Here is a 16603-nt window from a genome sequence, read left to right on the forward strand (position 1 = left end):
CTGAATCCCTTTGTTCCACTGTGCACACACCTGCAATAAGTCAGGAGAATGAATGAGTGTAGAGCTGTGTGTCTGAGTGTGTGTACACAATACATTAAAAAAAAAATAAAAAAAATAAAAAGTTCTGTGAGTGTGAAAATTCTACATTAAGTTGGTGACTTAAAACAAACAAACAAACAAAAAAAACCAAAACCACACCTATCTGTGTTAGCTGGTCAAAGAGAATTTTGTCTAGCTATTATAGCAGTCCCAGTATCTGGAGTTAAGATCTGATTTTGAGGATCCTGCACTCCCACAAACTTGACAGTCTTATTTTATGTACCTCTTCACTTGTCAGACATACAAGGTGCCAGTCCTGGGACACGCCATGCACTAAAAATTGAGCACTTGGAAGCAAATACAAAAGGAAGACAGGTAGACCCAAAGCAAATACATTTCTCATTTGTTTGGTATTTGAGACCTGAGAAACAACTATGCAGTCAACATTAAAAAAAAAAAAAAAAAAAAAAAATCTGCAGAACTTGTACAGCAGAATTATTATGATGATTATCAATTCATATGTATCTGCCTCAGTTCAAATCACATGATGAAATATGTGAGTTGCAGGAGGCATAAAAATGTCCCCTCTGAATAAATGTTTTCAGAAAACAAGTAGGGAAAAAAAAAAAACAAACACACACACAAAAACTACAACAACAAAAAAAAAACCAGGTAAAATTACTTTGAGAGTGCAAAATAAAACCTGTAGCAGCATCAAGAGAACAACGCTGATAATTATCCACATTAAGAGAACACTATGTTTAAATGAAATTGTCTTGTTACACTCAGTTCACACACACAATAAGTATGAATACCTGTTTGAAGAAAAAGGCCAACTACAAGGTTTGAGAACAAATGTCTTTAATTTTCTTCACAGAAGATGGTCAAGTATATTTGAATGTTTTCAGTAAAAGTGCTCGCTGAATTTTATTAATAAACACCAGCTGTGACTAATTCCCTATTTTGTTCTTTGAAAAAATATTTCTTTGAATACATCGACTTTTACAATTTAAAATTTACTTTGGTATCTACAAGGCCAACCAAGAAAGAATAAGAAGCACAAATTCATACAGAGTCACTTTTCACTCGTCTACCCCAGTAGGTATTAAATTTACCTCTTCACTTCCCCATTGTAACTTCACAAATAGAGCTCATTTTTCTACATTCAAATTTTCATTTCAGTCTTGCTATTGGCAAGAATACCTGGAAAAAGCCCCCAGATATTGGATTGAGGACGTTTGCCAAAGTAGGCTGTAAAGTTTCTCTGCCCTACAACTCCTGACACAACCTAATAATCAAGAGAAAATCAGTGTTCTGGTAAAGCTCTTTGAAACCTCACTGAGTTACACACAGACATGCTTAATGTATTTTAGGGCTGTCAGACATACTCACCAGAGCATAATACTTCAGCCAAGTTCTTAAAATTATTTCATGTCTGTGGTTCTGACTATCACTCACTGGGAAAAATCTGTGACTGCTCTGATTAAGCCTTAATAACATCCCTCTTCTGATGATGAAAGAGTGGAACAGGATTCCTGGGCCTAAGTATATTTTTTGGAAGTTGCTTCCATGAAGAAAAGATGTGAACTTCAAGGTCAGCTGCAGCAAGTCCCTATGTAGTCCTCAGAAGATGCATCTTCTGCTCCTACCATCTGTTACTATCTCAAGTGTCCAAGCATTAATTTAATGGTGAGCACATTTTCTTCTCGTCACTTTGTTGAAGGCTTGTTCAATGAATGCATTTTGTGCTGAGATTCATATCCATGGTGAAAATCAGGAAAGATAGTTCAAACCAGAAATACTTATAAATAGTAAACTCTCATTGTAGCATAGGGCTGCTATAGTATAGTGTAGTAGTATATATACTCTGCTAACAAGTGACTCCATCAGAAATCTTCACATACGCTGAGTAAATAACCCGTGTCTTTTGCATACCATTCAGCGTAAGCCTCTTTTTTACACAGATGTCCTTTGGAATAGGCTCTGCCCCAGACAAGCTGTACAACCAATGGGTATGCATTCACCATTAATCTCTCTCCGTGATGTTCTTCTTGTATCTCTATTGGTAGTCCCACCTTTTCATTCCTTACTCAGGAACGTAAACAGAGCACTGTCCTTGACTCAGATCTTTCTTTGGCCACAGGACTACACCTAGACACTTCCTTCTACATAAAAACACCCACTGTGACCCACATCTAAATACCTAGTTGAAAGTCATGCCCAGACTCTAATTACTTTGTATTTTTGATATTGCAATATCTGTTTTGTTGCTTTTGATGAACGCAGTTTTGTCCTGCTCATCTCTGTTGAGATTAGCATTGCAAAAACAGAATTTCATTCCTTCTGTTCTCCCTCCTCTGTTTCTCTATTAGCATATTCTCATCTTCAGACTCAAGTTACAACTTAGTCATCTCCACTTTCAGGGTTACTCTTCACTTCAATCTCTTGACACTACCAAACTGTATTTGCTGGTTTACTGGTGACTCAGTGCCCACTAACCATTCAATCACAACTGCTTCTTAACTTTTTACCTCAGGTCTTTCTTCCTTATTGTTCCACACACTTAAGACCTTTCGATAACTGTCTTCAAATCTACTTCATTATGTCCTTCAAATTCCACTTAGAAGCACCTGATGTGAGTCATTTAACATCTTCAGTCACTTCTATCTAAACATTTCCTCATGTTCTCCTTTTGTCTGTATCATATGTGATCTTTTGTTTTGACTTCAGACTGCAAGCACTCTAGGACAGATACACTTTTAATCTGTCTTCCTAATTCTTAGGACATTGTCATCCTGTCCATGACTGAGTGAAATAACAGAAATAACAAGTATGGAATAGTGAATTCTGTCATTTGCTGCATGAAGCACATACTAAATCTGAAACATCCATTATAATGTAAAGGATTCTTTTCATGTTCTTTTTTTTCTACTCTCTCCATAGAATTTCTTTTTCACATTTATGTCTCTTTTCATTGAGGATTTTCTCCTTTTCATCTGTCTCTACCAACAGTGTTTTCTTGCGCCCGTTTCCTCATTCATCTCAAACTAATCTTAACTGATATCCCTACTACAATGATACATTTCTTCTTTCTCTCTTTTCTATGCCTCTTCTATTTACCTCATTCACTCTTGGCAAACTTTTACAATTTTAGGAAGATTAAAAACTTCACTTGCATAAATGGATATAAACTACAGTCATCATTGACCTTAATACCACTTGTACAGACATTGACTAATATATATGTTATTTTTGCAATGTTTGTTTCAGTACTGATCTGCATGGATGTGTTGGGATCTATTTTCTGTTCCAGACTCACCTGATGAATATGCAGAATGTCTCATATGCAGCTTTTGGTCTTCAAACAGTCAAGTACAGATAAAAAGAAACAATTACATTCTGGTAAGGTAAGGAAGCTATAAAGCAGATTTCTGAAAGGGGGGAAGAGATTGCTTCAAGTCTTTTTCATTTGCAGGTGTGAAGTGAGTTACTGTGGTATTACAGAAAGTGCAGAACTTCTCTATTCTTATGAGAAAGTGTGTTTAGATGGATGTAATAAACTTCATGAAACCTCATCTTTCCCATTCTTTTTTTTACTAATTTTGTTTCAACATAAATTTCTTTGTTTCGCTAACACTAAACTACTCAGAGCTAGTTATGTGGGATTATTTTTCTCTCTGAAAAAAAAAATTAAAATGTACTTTTTTATCAAAGACTGAAAGATATTTTTTTTTTCTGCCCATTTAAAACAATAAGCTAGAAAACTGTTCTTTTGACAAGAGTTTAAGACCATTCTTAAGTTGTTTCCTTTCTTCACATTGCTCAGAGTTCACAGACAATTGACACTCCAATTTTTGTTCAGTTAAAAACATTGTTCCTATTGGAAAAAACAATTCAATTGATTTTTTTAAATCTAGTAATGGTGTCAATCAATCAGATCATAAGAAAAACTAGGTGAAACAATGCTCTTTCTTCTCATGCTTTATTTTCTTTTTTCAATTTTACCGGAAATAATTTGCAAGCATAGTGGCAATAAGTGATCAGAAGGACCATTATGGAGGGCTATAGATGGCTGAGAGACAAGCATCAGACAAGGGAAAGTATATAGGAAGCAACTAGCACTACACAGAAGGGCTTTTTCTTTCTCTAATATGGAAAGTCTGTATTATAGGAAAAGCACTGGTCTGTAGGGGACATGAGCTCCAACAGATGACTGCTGAAAATTCTTACTGTGGTGATTATCATTATAATTATCATTATCAGCCTCAGCTGCTTGTTTTCTTGCCTCTATTGAGGGCTATCACTCCTATGCTAGAGGCATTAACAGCCTGCTTCTACCCATCATCCACTCCAATACACAGAGCTGCCTGATGGCCTGAGCTGCTGTGAAAGGATGCTGATACACACCAATTTGCAAACTGGGCCAGCTAAGACAAGTCAGGTGCTCTCTAACAGCATCAAATTATTATCCATTGCAGACCCCTTATGTCCCAAACAACTGCAACTCTTTGCTCAGCAGATGTTAATCTGAGACTCTGGACCACAGCCACAATCCCTCTGTGGTCAGGATGTTTGCTGTCCTGATTGCTGTATGTTTTGTCACAGTGTACTCCCATACAATACAGTACAAAATCCTCTGGTAGTGGTGCCTTACCTCTATGCTGCCTGCATGGCTCCTTTGCTCCTTTCTGGCTACAATGGATGTACAGGGGAGCTGGGTGCTTATTAAAATGTCCCAGGGCCCTTTATTCATTTGCCATACTACTCTGTGAGAAATGCTGTGTCACTACATAGCTAACCTCAGAAACACCTGGCAGGTGTCTCCAGGCAGGCCAAAGAAACCACAGCTCCATACAGTTTCCAAGTTACCTGAAGAATGAAAATGAAACCTACTGTGTTATTTGGTCTGAATAACGCATGCATAAGAGCCCTGGAATGCTAAAAAGACATTCACAGCATTTTGAAGAATTGCTGATCTGAGCAGCAAGTTTGGAAAAGTTTTTTCTTACAAAATAAAGGCTCTCTGCCACCAGCATGCTGACAGTTATATCTATTTATCCATTTCATATCCTGCTTCAGTAGAAAGCTATGTGCTACAAAGCTCTCAGCAATATTAAGGACTTGGTATAAATTAATAGCAAGAATTAATTTGCTGATCAAGTAACACTTTCTGTCACAAAGTGGTGAAATAAAGGCTAAATTAATCTCTATGCTATCTATTGTGAAGCTGAAAATATTTGCCCTTAATTCTCTAGGTATTCTTGCATCTCAGTAGTGAGTATCTGCATCCCAGCATGGCTAATTCTTCACGCTTTCTCAAGCCATGACAGCCCTACAAGTTCAGTCTGCCATCTCACTGCATGTCCTCTGCCCCACTGCTAGTCCTACACTGCAGTACTACCACCCTGCTGATGCTGAGATGAAGTTTCACCAGGGGTATGATCTGCTTACATTGGTCTGACAGCCAACATGGCAGCCCATCATGGTACAGCCAGAATCAGTATTCTGACCAGAATGGTGCTCTGGCTTGCAGAAAACACACAACCATCATCAGGGAAGGATAGGTGGAACTGCAGTCATTACTTTTAGGTGCTCATCTTTTTCTTGTCTGATCAATAGAATAAGTAATATTTAATATTCATTATACTCTTGCACTACAAGACATGAAATCATGCTTATAATTTGTTGATAAAGAACCAATGGATAAAGCATTTATTTAGAGAAGCACAGAGCCCACTTCTCCTAAGAGAAAGCCTGCATCACATGCTTCAGCCATGGAAAATGTTGCATGCTATCCTTAATTTCAGTTACTGTGGCAAAAAGAAGGAGCTTTGAAGATAAACTTCCACTCATTAAGGAAAAAAGAAAATGTTCACCCCAGATGACAAGAGGAGTCAAATTTTGCAAAGCTGTCTTTAATCTTGAGGCTATTGCTTTTTTCCTTTTGACTACTCCATGTTGTCCTAGTTTGTGTTGCCCCAGGCCTTCAGTCCATCTGGCCAATAGGTGAATCTACTGCTGCCATCTGTCATTTGTGACAATTTTAAAGAGATGTAATATATAAGAAGAATGCAAACGTCAGACATAAATTCTGATTGGTCCTTCTATAAAGAGACTGGAGAATCAAGAAAACTTTATTACTGTCTCTTCCCTGCTTTTTGTAAAGAATAAGGAAGAAGAAAAGAGAAACATTAATTCTCTTACTCTGCAAAGATACATTCTCAAGCACAGTAAATCAATTGTTAAAACATCAATTTGGAATCTGAAACAAAAATGGATCTCACAGAGTTTAATTAATTATTTTCTAGGACTGACCTTGTCACCACCAGGAACTCTTGTGTGGTGTACTGCGCAAGCCTACTTTTTCTCTCGAGTATTTTTCTGCTAGGAGTCTTTTCCAGACATCAATGAGGAGTGACTTAAAATGCATAAATCTAAAATAAAAAAAAAAAAAGAAGAAAAGCTGCCACTTCAGTCCCCAGGCTGCTCACTTGATATTCTCTATCCCCCTCTAAGCCAGCCATCAATGCCACTAGCAGTGAAAGTGAGAAGCACAGTGCTGCTGATGCTAGCACCTCTGTGTCAATTGTTGTAATATCCAGTGCCCTTGGGACCTGAAAATTTCTTTAAGCAGCAAACCATTAAAGCCACTGTTAAGCATCTTTCTCCAAGAGCCATTGACAGAAAAAAGGGAGTGCTTCTCCTGTACTCAATAAAAATAAATTACAGGATAACGGAAATTGAAGCAATTGCAAGAACACTGAGGTACTTAAAAAATATAATTTAACTGCTTTGGCATCCAACACAAGTTAGCACCTGTGGAGAAGAGCAGGAACAGGGATGCATCTGAATTTTTATATATTCAAAGTATGTATCAGAAATATCATTCAGAAATGGGCACATCTAACATACAGACAAAGCACCACTATGAAAATGGTATAGGAATTAATTTCCTAAGGATATTTCCAAGTTACGTTTTCTTTATTGAAATGGACGCAGCTTTTCTCCTAGCATCTGGTACTTCAATCCAACATCCTGCTGAGAATCAAGAATTATAAACAAAAAAGGAAGAATTAAGAAACATCCCAAAATACTGCCAGGGCAGAAAAGACGTGCTGCTACCTATAGAGTATATGCAGTCAATTTGAGGGCAGTGTAGTCTGAGGTAACATCCTTTCACAGAAGAAACTTCATGATGGTGTGCTGGAAGAACATAGCAAGAGAATCCTTCCCATTGCAGGTGAGATATGCAGAGTGTGTATTACCTGTCCTCACTGAGACTTAAGTATGTTTGTTGCATACTAATTCACAGCAATTTATGCCACATTACACTGACTACAATTCTGTTTTTGAAAAAAAACTGCAAACTTAACATCTATGTTCCTCTGGCAATAAAAGGTTTACTGCTGTGGTGATTTGCTCATCTATCTGAGCCTTTGTTGAAATAAATTAATATCCATTTCAGCTATTTCAAACTTAGATACAAATCAAAGTGGAATAGCTTTTATCTACAGCCAATACTACAGACACGGTGTTGATAAGAACAGCATAAAATCTAGGTTGAAACCCTTCCTCCCATTCTCCCATTCTCACTCTTCCAAGAATCACATCTTGGTTTCTGTACCAAAAATAGCACTTCCAATAAGGTATATTAAGAAAGCTTATGTCAGAATACCATTATGATTTATTAAATAAGGGGTGCTTTGATCTTGAAAAATGAAAAATAATAATGCATTTACAAACAGAGGGATTTGTCATTAATGAAATGCATATACTAGAAATTAATGAACAATGTGATTATATAAAGTAATATAAAGTTTCTTGAGGGATATATTGCATGATGAAATTTAAATTAAACTTAAAGCCCCTAAACAAAGACAATTAATACCTGTCATGAACCGAACATTTAAAACCAATTTTAATAAGGAAATTTATCCTGTGTATTGAATAGAGGATTTTTTTTTCCATGTTGATAATGTGAATTTGATATGCTTTGTAGAGTTTTCAGAGAAGAAATTAACGTTAAAAATTATGAGTACAAATTCTGCTTTACAAATAAAATTACTGGAAATAACTTTTTTTACCTGTAAGATGTTCTTAAAACACTTATTTTGAGGAAGAATCATTTTTATTTTTATTTTTTTTATCAATTGCCCTTTAACTTTCTTCTTCAAGGCTTCTTGTCCATTCCTTTGAAATAATTAAAAAGAGAAGCAAGAACCAAGCCTTGACAGCATGTTTGCAAAGTCCTTTGCACACAGGACTTTTTATCTCTACCTTTATCAGTGCCTGTCAGCATAAAGGGTAGCCCTAGGAAGTGTGTAATCAGCAAGGCACATATTTCTTACTGATGCTCTATCTCTATCCATCCATATCCTTCATTCAACCAGAAGAGCCATATCTGTAATGCCTGTAATGTGCACCTTCTGTATCATATCTGCTGCTTGCTTCTGCACTGACTGAAATGGTGGGTGCGTGTATCTAGTGGAATGTAGATTAACTTAAACCTTATGAAACAAACAAACAAACAAAACTCTCCTAGAGAATGGGAGAAACAAGGCAAAATTCAAATACAAATCTCAGATCTGCAGTTTCGGATCATAGAATCACAGAACATTCCCAGTTGGACGGTGCCCATAAGAATCATTGAGTCCAACACTTGGCTCCATACAGGACCATACAAAATCAGACTGCGTATCTGAGAGCACTGTCCAGACACTGTTTGAACTCTGGCACTTGGGGCAGTGCCTTCTGCCCTGGGAGGCCTGTTCCAAGGCCCAACCGCTCACTGGTGAATAAACTTTTCCTAGCCCCCATCTGCCCCTCCCCTGGCACAGCTCCATGCCGTTCCCTCGGGCCCTGTCGCTGTCACACAGAGAAGAGATCAGAGCTGCCCCTCGGCTTCCTGTGAGGAGCTGCAGCCGCCATCAGGCTTCCCATCAGCTTCTCTGCTCTGCACTGAGCACAGCCGGGGACTTCAGCTGCTTTAAATACTCAAGGATTCATGGATGAATGGGGAGCAACAGATCTGAAAAAATGTTACAATCAATAACAAATCAGTGTAAAAGACTCCTAAATGGGAATAATTACAGTACTGGAATCCACATGGAAGGACAATCAACGATTAGACATCTTTGTGGTAAGAATAAACCATCCCAGTGCTATTTAGAAAAACAATTAACTTTTCTGAAGTATTACTGAATGAAATTGTCCTGTTTTAAAATTAACTAAAACTTTAAAAATCAATTGTTATGCAAACCAGGTGTCTTAGGGGAAATGAAATGCCTATGCTGCTCTGATAAATCAGGCAATAAGTGCAAGAATTACTGACCTGATGGAAGTCACCATGATTAGTCTCATCTATGTTTCCTTCTTTATTACAGGAATTTTCTATTTCAAGTAAATATTCTGATTTGCCTGCTGCATAGCTTAGAGCTCAAGTAAAAAAATTGTCCTTTCCCCTGCCTTGCAGAACCAGACTAACTCAACAATCATAGAATGATAGAATCATAGAATCACAAGGTTGGAAAGGACCTACAAGATCATCTAGTCCAACCATCCTCCCATTACCACTGATACCACAAGATACTAAACCATATCTCATAGCTCCTCATCCAGACGCCTCTTGAGCACTGCCAGGGACAGCGACTCCTCCACCTCCCTGGGCAGCCATTCCAGGACCTGACCACTCTCTGAGATAAATATAATAATAATATAATAACTGCACAGAACAGACAAGACGTAGAGAAACTCAAAATGTCACATCAATGATGTCACGTTTTCAGTTACTGCTAATCTGCATACATGAAAAATGGCCAGTTAGGTAGGTATGTCGCCCTTTTAAACCTATCATACTTACTTCTATCTTATCAATAACTGGATAGCTCAGTTACTGCAGTACAGTTATATGATAATATGGCAGCGTGTTTTTCCATTTAGGTACTTCAAACCCAAATACAAAAATGGGAGAGGAAATATCTTGAAAACAGTTCTGTCATCACCATCAGAAAGGGTTACTGACAGGCTGTATTCATTATCCATTCCACTCCTATGACTTTTACGGATTTGAGAACACCACGCATTAGCCACAAAGACCTTTGCAGAGCCATAGCCTTCTGCTTTTCTTACAGTTTGCGTTACAGCTCACAGCAGCCTGGTTGAAGCCCATCTGTTCTGCCAAGAACCGTACCTCCCCCAGAGGTAAGGCTTTCCCTAGTCAATCATCTCTTTGAGCCCAGTATGTCTGCAGTCCTGCCATGCTCCCGTGTTCCAGTTTCATCACCACCTTTTCTGACCCTTGAACAAAGCAACTGTGTCTGTTCTGCATTTGTATTCTGAGACATGCGCAAACCCTTGGCCTTCTGTTCTGATATACAAAATCACCTGTACAACACTGAATTTTTCCTTTCCAATTACTTTCCAATTAGCTTTCCAATCCTGACTGTTAAGGCTCTGACTATCTGGCGCCTTCTCCAGCCATATTTCTCCTCAGTGGCTATAGTTACCTTTTTCCCAGATATAGGCAATCATGCTACTCAACTCTGTCCAAAATTACATTAGCTAATGTGGTGTCCATTTCTTTTTGCTCTTTCTGCTACAATAGAACTCAAATGGTTTAGTAGCTATTATTAGATGAACATTTTACATTTGCATCTATTCAAACCTGTGTATCTTCTGACCAATTTCCAGACTTACTGAGCCTCAGAAAGCAGTGAAAAAGTGTAAAGAGTAAAAGAGTAGAGAATAAAGGTTATATCCCCTTTCTTGAGCAAAAATACCATAACCTAGGCCTAACCTTAACCTCGTGCTGCACAAGTTTTAGGCTGCAGGATGAGTTCAGCCATCTCACTGCAAGGAGGAGAGGAGCCTGCAGGCATCTTCAACTGGTGCTGGGGATTTCACCACCAGAGTGCCCATGCCTTTACATAAAAGTGAAGCAACAAGCTTGCATGAGAATATCCATTATGAACAGAGTTGTTTTCTTCTAAGGAAAATGTAAAATGGCAAAAAATTGGGAGCTTTTCTCCATGGACAGCATCTGTTCTGCGCATTACACTGTGATAAAATTCACCTGGGCTCAGTCTGATGCTGTGCAAACATGAGGCACCTATCATCTGATGGAACAGAAGATGTACTGACTCCCATACTCCTCTTTCTATTCTGTTTTATTATAGTGGCTATCTTATTAAGCCATTTGTTGTCATGCCTTTCTTACTGAGGTACAGAAAGTATGTTGCACCATCTCTTTCTGTTCACCTTTCTTCACCACTTCAGGTGCAGAATGCTCTGTGGGTCTGACCCTCCACAAATCCTAGCCCACCTCTTCAATCCTTTTTCTCTGTAAAATATCATTTACCAGTCCTAAAATTTAGACTAGGTTTCAAAGTTGTCATCTTCTGTGCATTGTGAGATACTACGTTGTTTAATGTAACTCAATATTTTGAAGTAATTAGTGTCTTTATATGACTACATTTTGTGTCTATCATATTTCAAAAGGAGGTTTTATGTAAGTTTGTGTTTTAGGAAGACTGAAAACTCTCATTTTTTTTCCACAAAAATCCATTAAAACATTTCCTTCAATATGAAAGATGAGTCATTTTTAAACAGGGTTTCATTCTGTAACATGATTTGGGAAGTAATCAGCTGCAACAATATACTGACTGTTATGGTCTAGTTTCAGCTGGAATGACTTTCAGTGATTTCGAATACACTTGTCTCCTGCTGAAGCCAAATGGAGCTTCAAATGTTCAGAGTCTTGAAAAGACAGGCCTCATCTAAGCTGAAGGATTTATTTTTCCTTGCAGTACTGGCTCGCTACTTTCAGTAGTACAGGGTACAGCCATGTTTTTAAACATACAGTGCAGATTTTCTAGTGATTAATTCCCTGACCACAGTACATCCTTGGGTCTTAAGCTTGGGTCACTGACTAGATCTGAAGTGGCAGTAAAAGGGTGGCAAGTAATAGAAATATCTGGCACTGTTTGGCATCCAAAAAACAAACAAACAAAAAACAAACAAACAAAAAAAAGGTTTAACATTAGTGGTTTGAAAGTATAAGAAAATATGCTAAAAATATAAAGGATTCTCAAGTATCTCAGATATTAGGTACAGGCAGCCTGTCCCCAAAAAAGCTTAACCCCAAGACTGAATATTCTTTAACTGTTAATAATGACAAAGTTGGGAAATGTTATTAAAACTCTAATGCTTCTGGAGTTGTCTCATAATCCCACCTGGGAAACTGTAACATAGATTGACTTGATAGGTTTTTGTTTATCTTATTGGAAATTTATTATCCTGATTTCTTATCTTGATGTAGCATGCTGTTGTTGGGAAAGCATGAGGGGAAAAAAAACTGAGAAATATTTCTTCTGATTTTTCCTTCACATTTAGAACACAGTATTACATTGTCTAAAGAGATGAGTATGAAACACATGGCTCAAATCTATTTACTCTTTTAATGGACCAAACTTTCAACTATTACTTTCCCTGAAGACAGAGATATGATTGATGTCAGTCATTCTCAGACTGGATGTAAAGCTTCAAACATCTACTTGGCTTCTTCTGACAGTGATGCTCACCTGATAAATGGACCTCACTGCAATATACAAAAAACCCCTCAGAGACTCACTACCACAAGCGTTGTGTCTGTGCTGTCATATGATATGAAAAAGGAATTAAGAGAAGTCTGCACTGATAGTATGAGTATAGAAGCACCAAACTTCAGCAATCATTAGTTAAGAAAAAATTCAGAGTTTTTGTTTGAGCTTGGATTGGAAGCTGCATGACAGAAGCAGTTATGACAGCAGGAAGGGAAGCTGTCAAAGGAACACCAAAGTGTAATGAGAGAAGGCATTTCAGAAAATAGAATATGGCTCCATTTCTGCTTGTCAGGATTCATCGAGGCCAAATGGCTGTGAATTCACATGGATGACTAGTAGCATGCAGCTATTCTATAGAACCACAGATCCACCTCAGAAAGCAGTGCACGCCCAAGCACTTCCAAAGTGCAGTGCCTGCTTGCATAACCCAGCTCCCCCGTGGTAATTAATGTGATTGTCAAGCATTTACCCATACTGATGTATGGGCCCATTTATCACATCAAATATTGTTTACTATCAAAACCTGATTTCTTCTATTTTTTACAGCTGAGAAAGGAGTAAGTGCTTCCATTCTTTGGCTTGCAAAATTGATGAGTCCATTGGAGTAAATTCATTACTGGGAAAATAGGAAAACATGAGAAGAAATATGTGGAACACTTCGTAAACCCAAACAGCTATAGGTTACTACCTGTGTCAGGAAAACACCAATTTGTTTAAATATAATGTAAATGCAATTTAGTTTTACATTATGTCTTTCAAGCAGGAATCAAGAAAATGCATGGTTTTAGGTTTTACTTCTACCATCGTTTGTAACACCTGTCTCTAGTGGAATCAGAGCAGGAGATTCTTGGAAACAACATGTCTACAAACAAATGTATAAAACACTTGCTTCTGGAAGGAAACCTCTGAGGCTAATTGATCCAGTGTACCAAATAACATTCTATAGACACAACACAAGGTGCGTGTCCTACATGCACCCTTACAAGCTATTTTCTTTCCCAGATCTAATATGAAGACCTGAAAAAGCTCTTGCCTTACCTAGAATTGTGTATAATTTGAGTCCTGCAACAAAACCTGATTATAGATTATAGATACTGATATGCACTGACATATACTGATAGGTACTGATTATAGATTCTGATTACAGGGAGAGCAAAACTCCTGCTAATTTTGATGTAGACTTGCAAACTGCACAGACTGAGTGAGGATGTGGTTAGTTTTCTTCAGTGATAAACAAACATAAGCAAACAACTGGGATTTTTTTTTTTTTTTTTTTTTTTTTTTTTTTTTTTTTTTTTTTTTTTTGAGGGGAGGAATACTTGAAAGTGATTGTTTTAGATTTGGAATCATTTTGAAGAATAAAAAGAGGTGCCCAAAAAACAGTGTTAGAAATGAATAGTAAGCCACAAATAATTTAAAGTTAAGAACCCATTGGAAGTCAACCTGTATCTTCTAAGAAGATTACAGCTGGTCAGAAAAATCACCAGAGCTCCCTCTGGGATGGTCCTAGAAACTGTGACACACTCCAGCATAAGTGATACAGTGATGTGTGACTTCCACCAGGATTTGGCTCCCTACCTACAATCCAAGTCTCAGTTCTGATACAGCCTGGCACTGACACCTTGGCTTAGGTTGCTGAGGAAACTGAAACTGTGAGAAGGAGCACTGAGAAGGCATCAAGAAGAGAGCCAGGCTACATAAGGAATGTAAAATTGCAAACACAGAGAGTCAGAGGTTATTTGTAGCTTGGTGAGGAAAGTTCAAAAGGGAAAACATCAACAATAAAATACTAAGGAAAAAAAATCAGGGATCCAGAGAACAGCAACTCACCACCACTGAGGATACACTTCAGGGGGCAGTGGAGTCTAACCCTTCCCATGTGACTAATGACTGCTGGACAGCAAAGGCTCTGCAATGAGTGTTAACTACCATGTAACTCCGCTGTACATAGGTTGTTCTGAAATAACACCTCCTCTTTCTTTGCGTGGAAACTACAACAGATACAAAGAGCACAGTAGCACTGTTAGGTAAAGCCGCAGCTACAAAACTATTTTTCAACATAGTCACCCCTGTCTGCATTTTCACCAGCACTGAACAAGAACCTGCATGTCACACTCATTAACTTCTGCCCTAGCAGTGGTGACCCACTGTCCATGTCACCACTGCTGAAACCCACCACCCACTGCCTCACTGTGCTCATATCCACTGTTCAGTCTCCACAAATGTTCAGCATAGATGAACGTCAGTGGGTGCCATTTTTTTCACACAGAGGAATTCAGTGACACACCTTTGCTCCATACACACTTCCATGTCAGATGCCATTTTGTCAGACTGCCTCTCTGCTGCCATCTCTCGCATGTCAACAACATGGAATGGAAGATTGGTGGGACGTTTCATCATCTACTGCCGTACCACCAACATGTAACACTGATGTCATGGGCCAGCATAATAACATAGAAGGCATTACTTTCAGAATAACCCTCATACATTGCATATCTTATTTGCAGAGACTATTTTCCTGTAGAAGAAAGACGCCTGAAAAAAGAGCCCTGGAAAATTACAACTGACACAAAGAAAATGAGCAATAAAAGAAAACACAGGTTAAGAAACAGGCACAACTGAAAACAAAGTAAATAAAATATGACCCTAAACAAGAGAAGGATGTGTGCCTACTGCCTATTTAGCGAAAGTTACCAAGATTATTGTCACTCCCTGCAGTGCAAGTTCTCTGTAGTATTTATTTATTTATATTTAAAACTGAGTATGCTCTATCAGGAGGTGGATTTTTTATGAGCACCAATTATATCAAATAAAATCAGCATTGCATGAATTGTTAATCTGACTTTAGCTATGTCTGATCTGCAGTTGCACGTTGACATAATTGAAGCTCATACTTTCTGAAGTAACTACCCTTAGTGCCAGTGTAACCGCAGCAAAAAAGAGAGGTTTTTTGCTAGCAAAAGTGGACTAATTCTGCTTATTTCTGTATGCTGTGTGCCATAGTATTGTGCTTAAATGAAGCCTGTGTTGGTATACCAGCAGTGCAAATGAAGCATTTTACTTGAAAGTGAGGACAAAGATCACCAAAAGGAATCACCTGAAATAAATCACATAATGTAGCTACAAATGTTGCTGTCCAACAGAAGAAGGTCTACAGGAAAGGTTCTTGAGACACTGCTGGAGCACTGCAGAAAAATGACCGAAGGAGGGAGTGCCACGGTGGCAAAGACCAGGCACCACATCCTGCCCAAACATGTGGCAGAGGAAGGAGTCATGCCGCATAGCCTTTCAGCAGCTTTCCTGTGCAGTCAAGGTAAATCTTGGATTGTACTCTTAGTCAAAAGGCTTCATGGGAACATAGTATTAAGAAGAATATAATAATGATCAACTAATCAGTATGAAAAGAAACCACGCAAAGGTGAAAACTCAGAGAAAAGATAGGATCACTACTGAAGCCAGGTTATTTGAATCTGACCCATGAAGCGTGATTTCCTTTAAAACAGTACAGATAAAAAGCTTTTCTTCATTTTTAACAATTACCCACTTCCCCTTTACCATTAAGCTAATTGCATTCAATCAATACAGTTTTTAGACACAGTTTTCACCTCCATCTTGGACCTGGGTCTGGCTTAATTTCTCCTAGGGCTCCTTCCTTTTCTCACTGAGTAGTCAGCCAGCTCTATCTAGCGCTGCTCTGTCAAATTCCCATGTTTTCATTTAGTATTTTCTCACATCTTGTAGGTTACAACCTTCTGACCTCTTTAGCTGGTTGGACAGAATGATGAAATATTCTGGAAACAGTAAATGTACTGTTTTGTTGATAATCAGTACCTGGTACTTTTTACTAAGGGGAAATGAATTAATAATAGCACTGTTGTGGTGGGGTTTTTTTTGTTGTTGTTGTTGTTTTCTGTAAAACAAACCTGAGAAAAGAGTTTAATTTCCTTTGGCAGGCAGTCAGGAAG

Source organism: Excalfactoria chinensis, chromosome 1, assembly GCF_039878825.1.
Source record: "Excalfactoria chinensis isolate bCotChi1 chromosome 1, bCotChi1.hap2, whole genome shotgun sequence".
Classification (NCBI taxonomy): Eukaryota; Metazoa; Chordata; class Aves; order Galliformes; family Phasianidae; genus Excalfactoria; species Excalfactoria chinensis.